Raw genomic sequence first — 13,737 nt, 5'->3', positions numbered from 1 at the left:
GGGTGAAAATTAATTTTAACCATATTTTACCCATATTTGACAGCACCCTCAGTTGTTGGCTATACTCACATGATAGCTGAGGTCAAGAGCTCTCTATAACAGTTGGTCCCATGACTGAAGCCCCTTTTGTTGCTGAATTATAAGCCCTCAAACATGCACCAAGGTCAAGTTTCAAAGGTCAGTATTTTAAAGCAGGAGCCATGTAGAATCTTCATACTGACATATGTTACTCTCCAGGTTGAGACCTTTCCAGTGATGTATTTGGTTTAGCTCTATGAGTTTTAATTTTCTAATGCCATGGACAAGAGCCATCCCAGGCCTAGTTTCAGACAGCACATTGAAGGCCCAATATATAATATGAAGCTTTTTGTTTGTTTGTTTGTTTTTTTATTTTTTAGTGGAAACAGAGACCAAAATGAGTCACCTTCAGAGATCACAACACTGCAAACAATCTAGTACATTATCACAGGGTTAGGGTTAGTGCTGAAAAGACCAAGCCGTTCTCATCCCCAGGTCGTCAAATACCAATGCACACATAGGCTACTATTTACACAACCCTGGAGATTTTTTGTGTCTTTATGATTGTTTGTTTTGGGATTTTATGTCCGCATGACATACAGCAGCCCATCCAATCAGAATCTGTTTTATTAGCCAGTGCAAGCATACAAAGAATGTGTCTTGGTGTTTACTCCCAAAAACACACAACACAGAAAAGTAAAAATAGAAAAAAGTAAGGTAATAACAATAGTAATGAAATTAACAAAGTAATATTAAAATTAAATTGAAATTTTAAAATCTATTTCAGAATGGACTAGTAATAGTTTTGAAATGATATATAAAACTTTTAATCTTTGCTCTTGCACTCATTTTCATATATTTCATACACTTAATTTCTTTGTCCATAGCACAGTCCATATTTCCTTGGTATAGTCAATATTTCATTTAAATGTGACGTGCATAAATAATTAAAAGGGACCTATTATTCTCATTTCCAGCTCTATATTTTTATATTTGGACTCCACTAGAGTAGCTTTGCAAGATTCATTGTTCAAAAAACTCCCTATTTATCTTATACTGGCCTTCAATGCAGCCCCTCAGTTCAGCCTCTGTCTCTTAACAGGCAGTTTTAGCTCCTGTCTTTTTAAGGCCCCCCTCCTGATGAGCCCACTCCGTTCTGACAGGCAAACTTTATGGAAGCCTGCTGAGGGGCAGCCGTATCTGAGTTTTGTTAAGTTGCTTCCCGTTGCTAAATAACGGGAGGCTTTTATTGTGAAGAAATTACAAGAAATGAAATCTGTTCCTCACATAATTAGCAGAGCTTCATTAGCGGTGCTAAAAACTGGTCGACAACAAAGTATGGAGATATTTGGAGCTCTTTGTTCAGTGGAGTTAGAAATAATGCAGCAAGGAATAGTACAAGCAGAAACAGCCACAGTGATGATGATGTTTGATGAAGAGCTGCAGATGATCAGCACACCTCCAACTTATTTTACTTTACCCTGCTTTGTAATGGAAAAACAACTGGCGTGCCCGCTCGAGTCCAATCATGGCTTGGCGTGACTACCCCCCAAAAATGGAAAAGGAAGCAGAGCAGTGAACTTGCATGCTGTGCGTTGAGCAGATGACCAAATAAAGAGATCCGTCACACACCAACGTTGGCTCAGGCTGAAAGTAGAAAAAAATGTTGGAAAATGAATGTTCACAGCAGTCTAAAGTCGGTGCTTTTTACTCACAGGGATTACTTCTACATGTTTACCTTACTATTTGATTAATCAGAACATCCGACATTGTAACATTATATAGTGTGTGTGTGTATATAAATTTAATCCCCCTCTCACCCCCCCCCCCCCCCCCCCCCCCCCCCCCCCCCCCCCCATGGGGGGTGGTGATGATGGTGTGTCTTCCTCAAGCTCGGGTCCTCTACCAGAGGTCTGGGAGTTTGAGGGTTCTGCGCAGTATCTTAGCTGTTCCTAGGACTGCGCTCTTCTGGACAGAGACCTCAGATGTTGTATCTGGAATCTGCTGGAGCCACTCTCCCAGTTTGTGGGTCACAGCCCCCAGTGCTCCAGTTACCACTGGCACCACTGTTGCCTTTACTCCTCACATCTTTTCTAGCTCCTCTTTCAGCCCTTAGTGTTTTTTGAGCTTCTCGTGTTCCTTCTTTCTGATGTTGCTGTGGGTGCCTAGCTTGGCCGGATCTCCTGCTCTCCATAGCAAATGAATGGGATCCTTCAACTTGACATCTGTCAACAGATTCGATGTGTCTGCACCTTTATAGCACCGTGGTCGGGTTAATACCAGAGTTAATGGTAACTGTTGATGTGCTTAAAATCAAAGCTAACAAGAGCTGCATCTCTGATGGAGCATTCTGAAGCAAATCTAATTGAATAGAGAGAGCTTCTCATACCAACAACTGTGAAATCTGGTCAGATTGTATTACAGGCAGTGAGATAGAGACTATGACATAGCATTACCTATCACAGTCCAACAGCTGCTGACACTTCAGATCTGTTATTTAATAGGGCATCAAAGGAGTTTCAGAGACATGTAAGTTATTGCTTCCAGTGCATTCAGGTCTGAAGAGAGAGGGAGGAAGGAATTATAAAAAGTTATGCTTGAGCCATGCACAGGAAGTCAATAAAACTTTGATTTTATTGACCTTTTGATTTTACTACTGAATTAAATCCATCACCAAAAAGTAGCCCAAAGAGTCAGCCTCTCTGTTTCCGGAAAGTCAAGAACATTCCTACAACTATGCAGATTGCTTCATCACCACCATGTCCTTGGTGATTTAGATCAACTTTCCTCTTGGTGTGATGACTGATTGTGTCCACCTACAGTACACTTGCTGTTTTGACTGCAGTAACCATAACTATTGTCAATTAATTGACATAGCATCAATGCAGCCACCCTTAGAGTGCCATGAACTTCTTTATTTTTTTCCTCTAATTATATTGAACAGTGTGCACATGGATGTAGTATATAAAAAAGTTGCCTCATAGGAGAAAGGAAAGAAACACATGTCCTCTTCCCTCGTGTTCTTTCTTTGGAAATCACACAGTTTATGGCCCCATTATAATTGCTGAAGCATGAGGATATCAGGGCTGCTAGACTTTATTGAGGGTGATGGGTGAGAGAGATTACAGCCATCAATATAGATTTGGATGTTACTCACACCTCTGCAGAGCAATGGGTAAGCCCAGAGGCTCAAGCCCAGGGTGTGTGTGTGTGTGTGTGTGTGTGTGTGTGGTGTGTGTGACAGCATGCAGGAGGGAAGGTAGAAGGCCTGAGAAATGTGGGCAAGCTCTGTGTGGGTGTGTGCACACTGAGTTGTAATGAGAGTTCCTTTTGTCAGGTCAAATTAGTCAATTCTTTGTGTTGATACTGGAACATATCAAGCATGTGGCCACAGGTTTTGGAGATGGACACAAGAGAGAAGAAACACAGCCAAGTGGACCTCAGGCTGGGCTACATCAATCCTCCATTCAGGTCTCTCTGCAGGTGGCAACCTGTTCACAGAGGTGATATATCATTTATTATCATCATTCTGCCAGTAAATACTTCTGATTTGCTTAGGGTCTGAAAAAACTGAGAGGTGTTTAAAGACAAGTGATACAATAATATAAGTCAGCACACAATAAGGTGTAACACTGCAGACTAAAAATGAGTCTTGTTTATGCCAAAATCATCCTCCTCCTCTTTGCTGAAATTACATTATTCTCAGTTTCATCCCAACATGGACCTATTTTCTGATGATAATTTCACATTGTGCATATTTGAAAAGGGTTAATTAAGTATCGGATATGTGAATATGAATGCAGTTGGTATATTTCATGTGCTAAATGATACTAATGATGCTGCATTATGTACATCCCTATCATTATCTCTATTTCTGTCACTGTCATTAACCAGCAGGACAAGAATATTTATCAGCAATTACTGACGGACAGGCAGACATGTTGGTTGTTCTCACTTAGGCATAAAAGCGAATAGTCACACTATGCTTGGATGATATGATGATATGATGGATTTAAATGACTGTGATAATAGAAACTGGCATAAAAATCAGTTTTCTGAAAGTATAATTATTATATATATTTTTCTCGTTTGCCTCATGACTACAACTGGAGGCCAAAGTTGATCCTCCTTTTCGTTTATGATGTGATTATGATGATGATATGAATTTCACTCCCCCAAACAATTTGCATTTCAATCCCTGAATATGAGTGTTCTTTGTAGGTATAAAAGAGAAATAATGGAATAAGCGTTTGTTTAATAAGAGGCAAAAAGGAATATTTATTTCTGGCAGTCTTGCACACAGTTACATGACCCAGACTGAATTACATTAGACCTGCTCTTTTTCAAAGTTAAGATGAATACTTCCTTTAAAAATGCCTGAACAAGAGCTAATACCCTTGGATAATATTCTGGTTCTCATTTGGTTTAATGGGGGTTATCTGTTAATGCTGCTTCTAAGGATAAACTGCACATTTAACATCAGACAGGTGAACCCTTTCCATAGTAATTCCTTTCTGTAATCTCCAAAATTATCACATTCACGTTACTCCAACATTTCCTGCACCAAGAGCTGCATTACTTCGTACTCTAAACAGACTGTGTTAGTGTATAGAGAAGCGGACTGGGTTTGTAGATTCAAGTGTTTTCTTTGAGCTTCTACACATGTAAGACCTTTTATATTACTGCTAAAATTTTAGAATTTGAGAATTAAGCTTTGCTTATGTGAAACCACCCTGAGTACTGTCCAGTGAATGTGAGTAAACCCTATCATGCATTAGTGATAAACTACTCTTAGAAAATAACTGCAAAGGGCACATCCTTGTCCATAATCTAGACTGGACTGTCCAATAAGAAGTCTTAATGCAAGATGGAGTTTTGCTTTAAGGTACTGCTTTCAATTTCAGGATGACAATTATGTTATAATTATGCTCTATCTCACTCCTTTTATTTCAGATGAATGAATTTAGTGCATTTTCTATTTCAGACCTCAACTGCTTTGTGCATGAGATTTTTATGAGTGAGTATAAAATGTGTCTCTTTTTCTCACTGATATCACAGGTTGTAGTGTAGAGGTTAGGATTGGCTCATTGGCTGCACAGCCACAAGAATCAACAGGGAACTATTTGTATATCTGTAAAATAATTAAATTCAATTCAATTCAATTTCATTTATATAGCGCAAAATCACAAGTCATCTCAGGGCACTTTTCACATAGAGTAGTTCTAGACCGTACTCTTTAATTTACAGAGACTCGACAATTCCCCCACGAGCAAGCACTTGATGACAGCGGCAAGGAAAAACTCCCCATTAATGGGAAGAAACCTCAACCAACCTTAACCAACCTTAATGGCTCTAGGTGGCCATCTGCCTTGACCAGTTGGGTTGAGAAAGAAAGAAAGAGGGGGAGAAGGGAGATACAAGCAGAATAACAACAATAATAACAATAACAATAATATGACTAGCAATAACAAATTGTAGTAATAGCTGGAGAAGGACACCAACAAGACCGCACTACAGTCCCTGCACCATTCCTGCGGTGAAGGGTCACAGCCTGGATCCAGGGATTTCCTGTGAGATGAGAAAGCACAAAAAACTCTGAGGAAGAAGCCAAGTTAGTAACAAGCATTAATGGTATATGAATGCATACAGATGGAGAAGAGGAGAAGGAGAGAGGAGCTCAGTGCATCATGGGAAGTCCCCCGGCAGTCTAGACCTATAACAGCATAACTAGGGGCTGGTCCAAGGCAAGCCTGGTCAGCCCTAACCATAAGCTTTATCAAAAAGGAAAGTTTTAAGCCTACTCTGAAATGTGGAGAGGGTGTCTGCCCCCTGGACCGAATCTGGAAGATGGTTCCACAGGAGAGGAGCCTGATAGCTGAAGGCTCTGCCTCCCATTCTACTTTTGGAGACTATAGGAACCACAAGTAAGCCTGCATTCTGGGAGCGCATTTTTCTTGTGGGATAATAGGATACTATGAACTCTTTAAGATATGATGATGCCTGACCATTAAGAGCTTTGTAGGTGAGGAGAGGGATTTTAAATTCAATTCTGGATTTTAAAGGAAGCCAATGCAGCAAAGCTAAAATGGGAGAAATATGACCTCTTTTTCCAGTTTTTGTCAGTACAGTACAATCACAGCTGCATTCTGGACCAGCTGGAAAGTCTTTATAGACTTTTTAGGGCAGCCTGACAAAAGGGAATTGCAATAATCCAGCCTAGAAGTAACAAATGCATGGACTAATTTTACAGTATCTTTTTGAGACAGGATGTTACATAGGTGAAAAAAGGCAGTCCTTGAAATTTGTTTTATGTGGGAGTTAAAGGACATATCCTGATCAAAGATAACTCCCAGATTCCTTACGGTGGTGCTGGAGGCCAGGATAATGCCATCCAGAGTAGTTATATCATTAGATAATGTGTTTCTAAGGTGTTTAGGGCCAAATAAAGTAACTTGAGTTTTGTCTGAGTTTAGTTGCAGAAAATTGCAGGTCATCCAGGTCTTTATGTCCTTAAGACATGCTTGGAGACTAGTAAACTGATTGGTTTCATCTGGCTTCATTGATAAACATAATTGGATATTATCTGAATAACAATGAAAATTTATGGAGTGTTTCCAAATAATATTACCTAAAGGAAGCATATATAAGGTGAATAGTATTGGTTCAAGCATAGAACCTTGTGGAACTCTGTCTAACTTTTGCATGCATGGAGGATTCATCATTAACGTGTACAAACTGAAATTGATCTGATAAATAGGATTAATAAACCAGCTTAATGCAGTTCCTCTAATGCCAATTAAATGTTCCAGTCTCTGTAATAGGATGTGATGGTCAATTGTGTCAAATGTGGCACTAAGATCTAACAAGACAAGTACAGAGAGAAGTCCTTTGTCTGTAAACTCCATAACTACCTGTCTTCTGGCAATAAATAAATGGATGAGCAATAATTTCTTAAAGTTAAATGAGGACAAAGCTGAGATCCTACTAGTTGGCCCCAAAACAAATGCTGTATAATAATCTGGGGAAATTAACTCCCTGGATTAAATCTGAGGTTACAAGTCATGGTGTTACCTTAGATTCAGATTCAGGTCCCAATTTAACAAGATGTCAAAAACATAATTTTTCCCGCCTTAGAAACATAGCTAAAGTATGACCATTTATAAATCAAGAGGATGCTGAAAAACTCATTCATGCCTTCACTTCAAGCCAACTTGATTACTGTAATGCACTGCTTACTGGCCTCCCAAAAAAAAACAAACTATGAGAGACTTCAACTCAATCAAACCTCTGCAGCTCAGCTATTAACCAGAGCCAAGAGAAGAGAACACATTAGTCAGTTTTAGCTGCTCTGCACTGGCTTCTAGTAACATTTACAATTGACTTTAAGGTCATCCTCCTTACATACAAAGCCCCTAATGGGCTAGGACCAAACTACATTGCTAACTCCCTTGTTCACTATTTGCCTTCAAGAACACTACGATCATCTGCTGCTGGTTTATTGGAGATTCCCAGCAACAGCCGCAAGATAACTGGGGATGCAGCCTTTGTCAGTTATGCCCCAAAGCTATGGAACACGCTACTGATAGATGTTAGGGAAGCCAGCTCGCTAGGGATGCATGATATTGGATTTTTTGCTGATATCCGATATGCCGATATTTCCAAGTCATTGTGGCCGATTGCCATGTCGATACTGATATATGCACATATTTTTTTCCAGCTGGCTGAGGAGACTATTATGCATGCAAGCATAGATTGTACTAATTATGATCAAGAAAGACAATATAAGAATGAAGAACTTAGGAAGGCTGGAGTTCAGGAGCTCAGCATTAAAACTTTAATGAACCTGCCAAATGGGTGGAGCAGTAGAGTTTTCTTTGAGTTTATTAGACAGGCAGGATTAATGTGTAGGATTTAATCTCTGGTCCACGCTCCGAAGGAGAAGGTGGCAGTAACACACCTAATACGCTGGTGGCCAACCGCCATTATAAACCAATAAGAATAAGTTTTTCTTTTTCCAAACGGAGTGATACATCCTGTCAGTCGAAGTGTTTCCTATCTGTGCAGCCAAACATAGCAGTTCCTCGACGGACTGTTTCACCCTGACGATCTCGACATGACGATGACATGCCGATAATATTGTGCATCCCTACAGCACATTAAATATTTTTAAGAGAAAGCTAAAAACTTATCTCTTCACCTTAGCCTTTAACTAGCTTTCGTCTCAGTCTGCTTTGCACTGATGCACTATTACACTTCTTTTAAAATATTGAATTTTACACATTCTATGTATTCTATGTTTTATTTTATTTTATTTTATTATTGTTATTGTTATGTATTCTCTTTTCACTTTATATTCTCTTTTTTTCAAAAATACTTTATTTTCCCTTTAATGTACATTTACATGTTTTATGTCTTTTTATGTCCTCCTGTGAAGCACTTGGTGCATGTATTTTCTTTTGTTGTAAAGCACTTTGAGCTGCATTTTTTTCTGTATGAAAGGTGCTATGCAAATAAAGTTATTATTATTATTGTTTTTATGGAAGTTTTTGATGGGGACCCTTTAGGTCCCTAATATGCTCTATTGATAGTATTTTAAAGCGATTAATTAATCATTGCGAAATTAACGTCTCTCTGATGATACACTTTTAATGACATAAATCTCGCATTGAAGGCAACCATGTCAGTGACTTAGTGAATGTCACTGCACTCTTGAGCAGAGGTCCTTTCCTGTAACAGTATTTCTGAATCAACATTTTTCATCACCATAATTCACTGTGGCCTTTCTCTCAGCTTTTAGGGGCTGTGTCACCCAAAGCGTTTTTTACTGAGGCCAGCGTACTTTTTGAATTGTTTGCAATGGGAGTGCTGTTTATTTACGCTATACTACAAACACCAGCAGCATGACAAGGCACTGAGCATTTATTCTGCGCTGAGTGCTTGGTGTTTTTTTCTGGTTGCCGAGAGTCGAAAAATGTTCAACTTTGGGTGAAACGCTTCGTTCATCACTGTCACTTTTCACCCAGCCGTCCAGTCACAGCGGAGGAGGGGCAGGACAAACACCACAAAGACCAACCGTCACGTCAAGTGCTGAGCAACGGAAACAATGGAGGAGAAATTAATACTGTTGGTCTCTGAGTATCCATGTCTGTACAAGATGACATCTCCAGATTACCACAATATCAGCATGAAAAATAATGCTTGGAGGAACATTTCATTCGAAAAGTTCCTCTAGAGTCAGCCAGTTGATCTGGAAAAATGTCCTAAGTAGCATAGCTTGCTAATTGTCAATGGCTACTTTCCTGTTTCATTTAAAACGATACTTTTGTTGCAACTGATTGTAGCGTAACTTCATGAAGTACGCTACAATCAGTAGCTGTAACTTGTTACATCTACAGTTACTACTTAAACGGTCTGCTAAAGTCGGGCTGTTACTACTTAAAAAGTATGTAAAGTTTTTCTATACATAACACACTTGGAAATCAGAAAATTCTCCTTATTTCAAATTGTTTCTCAAAACAGACTGTGCTGGTGTAACATTAATCCATTGGCTAAAGAACTTATAACTCATACAATGTCAAAGCAAAGACAGGCATAAAAAAATTAAACATAAGTTAACCTAATGCTTGCTTGCTTGTACCACAGAAGTCCTTAGTCTTTCTCCTCTTACAGATTTCAGAGGAAAAATGTCGCAAAAAATGGAAATACCTGAGGGACACCTACAGGAGAGAGAAAAAAGGGGAGAAAGAGAGGAGGAAGTCGGATTCAGGGGCAGCAGGAATCAGTTGGAGGTGGAAGTACATGTCCATCCTCAACTTCCTGGAGCCATACATCCAGGACAGGGACACACCTCTACCAGTTTCAGGCAGAATAGGTTGTGTGATGAGAATGTCAATGTAGAGGCTCTTGAGTCCCTAGTAACACCAGTTGAGGTAGTGTAGCATACTATAGGACAGGTGCATCACAATATAAAAAGGTTGCTATATCTGTTTTAAGAATTGTAAGGATTCACATGTTATTTCTGTCAAAGGAATGAATTCTTGTTCTTCTTCTTCTTCTTATTATTATTATCATTATTATCATTATTATTATTATTATTATTATTATTATTATTATTAGTAGTAGTAGTAGTAGTGGTAGTAGTAGTAGTAGTAGTAGTATACTCTATTACTGTACATTATTATTTATTATTATTTTAATTTTTTCTGCTTTGTCCCCCACAGACAGACAGATGAGAGCACACTTTCATCTGAGTCCCTGACACAGGCCAAAACCACACAGCCCAGATCTCCTGACTCCCCTGATGTGCCACCACCGTGCACTTCTGAAAGACGTGCTCACTGTACTCTGGCTCTGAAGAGAAGGGCTATATTAACATGCTATATTAAGATGTTCCTTCATTGATTCTCCATAGGAGAAATTCAAATTGGCAGTGACACAGCAGCACAAGGGATTGGAATTTTTACATCACAAAAAGTAAGTAAAAAATAAAATAAAAAGATAAAATAAAATAAAATAGGAATAGCCTAATAGATACAGTAAAATAGATTTGTGTGTATATACAAGTGCAATGGTACTGTTCCTAAAATATAATATTAAATGATTAATGTTTTTAGATGTGTAAAATCTTTGGTATAACTGAATCACAAATACCTAGAAAAAAATAGGCATATAAGTTAATTATGTAACTGAAGTTTAACTAAGTTATGCCACATAGGTTACCTCAGACAAATGGAGAGACGCTCCTCCAAGCTGAAGGCCTCTCGGTAATTTGTGTCTTTCCTTGATATGGAAGGTCTAATCTTCCGGAGCAACACTTCAAACTGTGTCCTGCTCATACGAAAGTACTCCTTGAACCAGGCTCCGTCCAACTTCAGCTCTTGAACCAAATGATGGTATTCGCCAAGATGTTTCCTCGCCCACAAAATCTCATGAATCCACACAGACTGGCAGGTCCGTCCTCTGTCCCTACGTGCTTCAGCCTTCCCTTCATCCAGAGCAAGTACTTTAACATGTGTCAACATTTTTACATTCAGTAGGCTTTTTGTTGATAACACAAACTATCTGTGAAATTAGGTGCAACATCCGCAGATATTCTGTATCATAGCAACCAAAGCATCTCTGAAAAAATGCTGTGCCTCCAAAGTGCTCTCAACTGCTCTCAAGCGCTCCCAGCTGGGCATTTTCAGAGGAGCGCCTGGTGTTTTCAGCTGGGAAAAAATGCTTTGGTGGACACAGCCTCTAAGTCACCAAACCTCTTTAAGCTGTTTGCATTTATCTACAGCAGCAGCTCAGCACTCCCCACTTTATCTTTGTAAATCTCTTTGTGTCTAGTCTGTGCCACATCACTTGCCAGAATAGTGGCTCCATTCTGCTGTATGGAAGAGGTCAATTGATGCATTTGGACTGAGACCTTGAGGCAACCACCAGCTCTAGACCCGAGTCATACACTTGAAATGGATGTAAACTATCACCACTGACACTGACCCTCCCAGAGGGACCAGAAGGCTCAGTGCTAAGAAAAGGTCATTCACCTTTTCAAGTATTTGAGTGACAAAGTGGTGTAGAGTCATTAAGAACTGCTGGTGTCCCTTATGTGAGGACTGACAGTCCTTACCTGTTATATTAAGATCACACGTGTACAGAAGTAGCATTCATTGTTTTTCCTGTTTGAATTCGGGTTTTTCTTACTACTGCAAGGACAAAAGCAGCAGGACAAAAGAAATGTGGCTATTTTTACAGTAAAACAAGTTAGTCCTTGTATCCCATTCATTTGCAGTCATTATACTGTTTTTCCATACTACATAGTAATTGCTGCCAGGCAGAGACACAACCCCTCTGATGTAAAGGGCTTAAATTCATCTGGTGCCTCCCCTTTTGCAGTTTCACAATTCAGGACCAAAAGGTTGACCCATCAGGGGACTTTCCAGCAAAGCTAACATTTTACGCTTCTCATTTTTCTTTAGTAGAACAGGGCATTTATGAATAATGTGACCTTTTGTGTGGCAATAGCGACATTCTACTTGACTTGCAGTGGCTGTTTTACAAGTTGGGGAAAACCCTGGTTTAAAGGCGATTGAGGGTTTTGATGAGATGTTTCTGACATTGGAGCTTGGTGACTTTGATGAAAAGCTTAACTTGTGAGTGAGTGTAAACTCGTCAGCCAGAACAGCAGCTTTTTCCAGAGTTAGTTATCTGTGCTCATTCAAGTATGTAGCAACTCTCATGAACACAACGCCTGAACTGCTCCAGCAGGATGAGATTTTTCAAGTCATCCAGATCTTCAACTTCCTGTGTGCAACTCATAGGATCAAGAATAGAGAATGGCCTCTTTCACAGTCTTGTAATCAGAGTTCTGAGCAATGGATAAGGATGCATAAACACTCAGAGCTTTTCCTATCAACATACTTTGAAGAAGCAGTGGAGCCCCCAGAGCCCCCAGTAATGCTAAAATATTAAACAAATGTTCAACTGGATTCACTATTAGATAAAATCAATCTGATTATAGTTATCACAAGGTTTCAGTAATTTTACTTACACAGTTTGAAAGAAGTATCTACAGAAAACAACTGCTTTTCTAATCCTCTCTTTTTATTCTTAGTGTTCAAACAAAAAAAAAAATCTGTATACGAGGGGGAATTGTTGGTACATTGCAACTCCTTTCCTGTGAGCTGAGTTGTGACTTTGATGTAGCCGTGTGTGTGGCACTTCTTAGTGTGCTCATTCACCGTGTGTAGGAAAACAAGGAGACAAGGACTGAGGAGGGAAGCAACAGAAACAGATGCTGTCAGTGAAAAAAGCAGTTAAGCAGGCTAAATGAATAGGAACACAATACAAGGCTACTTTTTATTGCATTTCAGGAAAAGAATGCGCCGTGGCTGCCCAGTGTCTTTTACACATGCTTATTTGCATTAGATGCACTTCAGCAGAACGTCTTTCCAGAATGCAGATTACCATCAAGACAAAAGAGACAGAAGAGAGCTGTTTCGCCAGCCCTGGTGAGCTGTCATACCTCTTTTTTTGCTCTCCTGTTTTCTTGCTCTCTTTCTCGCCATCTCACATCATGTCCTTCTGTCTGAACTTTAAGACAGAAGGAGTTAATGTTTAACTGACTAACACTCTGTACATTTAATGCTGAGGCTGCCAGGATTGTGTGCAAGAAGGCACGCACAGATGCCTGTGATTGCATTTAACTATCCAGTGTCACTTGAGAAACAGAAGAGTTGGGCTCCAGAAAGCCTAGGTGTGCATCCATAGCTGCTGATACACATAACAGTGAGGCATTGAAGGAAGCACTGAATTACTCTTTGACTCTCTCAACCTGCAAACTTTCATTTGATGAGCATGTCTAGCACTTTAAGCACGGCAGTTAAAGTTGTGCCATCGGTGCAATAATGAAACACCGTCTGGCGAACTTTAATGTAAAGCCTCTGCCTGTGGTTGTTTATAAGGTAAAGGGTCATACCCGTCTGACTTAAGCTATTTGTTAGCCTTCGTGACAGTCTACTATCAAACTTAAAAGCTAAATTTGCCTTCTGGGTAGAGAATGATGAAGTGATGGCAGATCTGGATGACATACGGGTGTCTGATGGCATTTAAATCATGCCTCCCACCTTGCATACTGTGATAGCACTGATGACTTTGGACTGATGACGTGACACACTACCAGCAATTGGGCTCAGTTCCTTTCATTTAATGAATTTTGGAAGAAATTCTTTAAAA

The 13,737-nt window shown here is 39.6% G+C and overlaps 1 protein-coding gene across 2 annotated transcripts in view; it reads left to right on the top strand.

Annotated features, from left to right (window-relative positions):
- Nucleotides 1-13,737, top strand: part of LOC121909800 (kin of IRRE-like protein 3) — a 278,843-nt gene that overhangs the window by 63,836 nt on the left and 201,270 nt on the right. The window lies entirely within an intron of this gene.

The sequence above is a fragment of the Thunnus maccoyii genome, chromosome 13 (genome assembly GCF_910596095.1).
Source record: "Thunnus maccoyii chromosome 13, fThuMac1.1, whole genome shotgun sequence".
Classification (NCBI taxonomy): domain Eukaryota; kingdom Metazoa; phylum Chordata; class Actinopteri; order Scombriformes; family Scombridae; genus Thunnus; species Thunnus maccoyii.
Note: the sequence above shows the minus strand (reverse complement) of the source record. Positions and strands in the feature narration are given on the sequence as shown.